Source organism: Priapulus caudatus, unplaced genomic scaffold, assembly GCF_000485595.1.
Source record: "Priapulus caudatus unplaced genomic scaffold, Priapulus_caudatus-5.0.1 Scaffold1459, whole genome shotgun sequence".
Taxonomy (NCBI): Eukaryota; Metazoa; Priapulida; class Priapulimorpha; order Priapulimorphida; family Priapulidae; genus Priapulus; species Priapulus caudatus.
This window is the reverse complement of record NW_014578520.1, coordinates 120,859-124,201: the sequence shown is the minus strand read 5'-3', so window position 1 is coordinate 124,201 and position 3,343 is coordinate 120,859. Positions and strand designations below refer to the sequence as shown.

At 44.4% G+C, this 3,343-nt stretch overlaps 1 pseudogene; it reads right to left on the bottom strand.

Annotated features, from left to right (window-relative positions):
* LOC106816702 overlaps nucleotides 1-2,939 on the bottom strand; it is a 10,603-nt pseudogene extending 7,664 nt beyond the window's left edge.
* Nucleotides 2,940-3,343: the final 404 nt, after the last annotated feature.

Sequence of the window (3,343 nt, the reverse complement as noted above, 5' to 3'; positions counted from 1 at the left end):
CAGTGTGCGGAGTGGCGTGTGGGAGAGGACTGTGTCACAAAACACTTGGAACTTGCAGCTCGCGCTTGCAAAGGTACGTCGCACCTGACTGCCGATGTCGCGGGATGCTAAGAGATTAGAGAGAAGCAGACGCAAAAGATAGATATAGCACCAGGCCTGGCTGGCTGGCTGGCTGCGATGCTCACCTGATGATCACGAGGCCCAAGCACCGAGTGCCAAGCATCCTCCTGCTGCTGATGAGAGCAGGAGGCGGGGAGAGAGAGGCGGCGAGTGGCCGAGAGGAGCAGAGGAAGACTGAGAGAGCAGAGCGAGCACGGGGGGGGGCAGGGGAGGGAGGGGCGGGACGCGAGAGAGAGGACGGAGACCAGAGGGCGAGGGAAGAGAGAGGGGAGAGGGGCGAAGGAGGAGCGAAGCAGTAGTAAGTTGTAGGCGATGGGAGGTCGCCCCACATTTCCCGCGGTGCGTTCAGATGTGATTCGAGCGAGTGCCAATGTCTGTTTGCAGGGTTGCAGGCGCGTTTCGGGCGGTTGTTTGAACAAGGGAGCTAACGATTCCAGTTAGCTATGAGGGAGGGCGGGAGAAATGATTATACGTGTAAAGACAGAGAAGAGCCTGGTCCAACATGTATTGCCGCTCAGTGCGAGCAGAACGGCTGCTGGAGCTGGATCATAGGAACTGAAAATCGCGGAGTTCAGCCCACTGGTCCGTAGATAGATATATCAACTATAAAGACAACACAAACACTTACTACAGCCAGACCGGTGATAATAAAGAGCTGATAAGGGGTTAGAGAAGGTTGTGAGAGGATGCGGGCGAAGGGACCCAAAATATGTTAGGGGGGTTCGGGGCTTGCCCCCCGGAAAATTTTTGATTCCGAGATGCATTCTGGGACCCAAAATGATAATAAGTTCACACTGATATTTGCTGCTAAATACATGTAGTTATTTTTAATCATGTTATATCAATGTAACACTGAAACAAAACACTTAAAATATCTTAAAAATGATTTTTTTTCGATCGTAATAAAAATCGTAGTTGTATGCACACTGGTCGTAGTGATCAAAATGCAAACGAAATTCGTATAAAATACGGATAAATCGTAGTGGTTGGCATCTCTGCAATATAGGTCGTAGGGTAACCTAAAGGCCTATTTACACGATGCGTCCTAGATGTACGTCTGTCGCATCAGTCAGATGCATACGTCCAAAACGCACCGTGTAATATATGCGGTACGACACGATTTTATGACCCCTGCGATATCGGATGCACTAGACGGACATTCTAATTTCGTGCGACATCGTAAGCAGGACGCAAGAACCCGACCAATCAGGTGGGTGAGATTGGGTCACGTGCTTCAGTCTCTTCGCAATGAACAGTGTTGACAGCACGGCATCCCCTGTGGATCACAGATAAACGTTCTGCAGCAGAAATTGGTTCCCTCATATTGGTTGTAGAGCGTCGAATTATTGGTGTGACCTTTTCAAGGAGTTCTTGGAAAGTGTCCATGGGTGTCCATCCTCACAAAATTTCGGAAGCTTCGGGGTCTTCCTCCTCCAATTTTTTTTTAAGTGCATGATACGCTCCAAATTTGTCTCTCCTGGCGATCCAAGGTCTCACCCAAGCTCGTCTCCTTCTTTGCGAAATTTCATATTTTTTCTTAATTCCTGCCACAAGAAGATACACTATGGCAATTTTCTTCAGCCGTCGTGTACGTATTCTCCCCATGGTGGCCTGCCCTTGAACTACTTGTCCTGGACATGCGAACAAAACTCACTGTGTAAACAGATTCACCGTTGCGTGAAGGACGTACGCGAAAATCTGATAAGACCTGGACATACGTCTAGGACGCATCGTGTAAATAGACCTTTAGAGTTCGATTTTTTACCACAACCAGCAACAAATGTCCAGAGCGTGTTACTGAAAAGTGATAGCAACTACTACAGCTGCACTAGAAGTGGCCTTGGTTTATAACAGAAAATGAAATGTTATCCTGTCCATTTATCCTGGATAGTGTTGGAGGGAAATATGAAATAGAAACGTAACGTTAGACGGAGAAGTAATCGGTATGGTCTTATTCGGTTTGCTGTTTGAATCTAAATTTCCTGGCTGAGAAATCTGTATGCTTGTAACTGTATTATGTACACATACCCATTGTTGAAAAAGTACACATGCACTTGTGACTATGACTCCCTGTGACTATGACAACATAGCCTTTTTATGTGCACTGGCTTGAACATTGAACAAACATTCCTTATACCTGACACACATCACGAATTGATTTACACATGTCAATGTATCACAATTATAGTAATGCTCCACAAACAATCATTGATTGAGTAACCGGTATAAATCTAAAATTTTGTGATATACCGTACACTGAAATATTGTGAAGTGACTATGAACTGTACCACTCGTTCTGCGTCAGTAGTAAACCATTGCGTGTTGAGTTAGTACCAGCAGTACTCCAGGACACTACACTTTCATTTAAACATGTCATTGCATCACACTACTACTACTAGTGGTAGTAAACATCGACTACGAAGCACACTGCAGTCGGGTTTTCATTGCACTAGCCTAGGCCTATACAGACAGTAGTACTACTACTAGTACTAGTAGTACGTACACTAGCTCTAGTACTATAGCTCGCTTACATTAAGTGCCAGCGGCAGTTAATGTAAGCGGGCTATAGTACTACTACTAGAGCTATACGTACACGTGATACTGATAGGGGTCTACACAATAGCAAATATTGAATTATTAGTCAATTTTATAAAAAATAATCCGCCTTATTTGTTGCCTATATAGTGGCATGCTATGACATTATACATTCTCCACAAGCTGGCACATAAATAATGATTAGATCTACCTGATATTTACTTTCAGAGTCCTGAGAACGAGAGCGTTTCAGAAATCGATCTATATCCGTCTCCTTCCTTTCCTCGGATTCCATTTTGACGGCAGCGCCACCTATTAGAAGACGTCAGTCGTGACGTTACTGCTAAGCCAATGAAAATGATTATATTCAAAATACGTATTGCAAGACTTTCACACACCGAGAGCTCATAAACTCATGGACCATAAAAATTATTTATATGCCCGCGTCTTGGTAATATGTATATATATATATATATATATATATGTTTTATAAATATAAATGTACTATAACAATATATATCGGGTTGCCAACCAAGATAATGATAGAATAAATAGAGACGAGAGCGAGAGTGATAGAGAGAGAGAGAGAGCGCGCGCGCGCGCGAGCGAGAGAGACAGAGATTAAGAGAGAAAGAGAGAGAGCGAGCGGGAGAGACAGAGTAGATAGAGAGAGAGAGAGAGAGAGAGA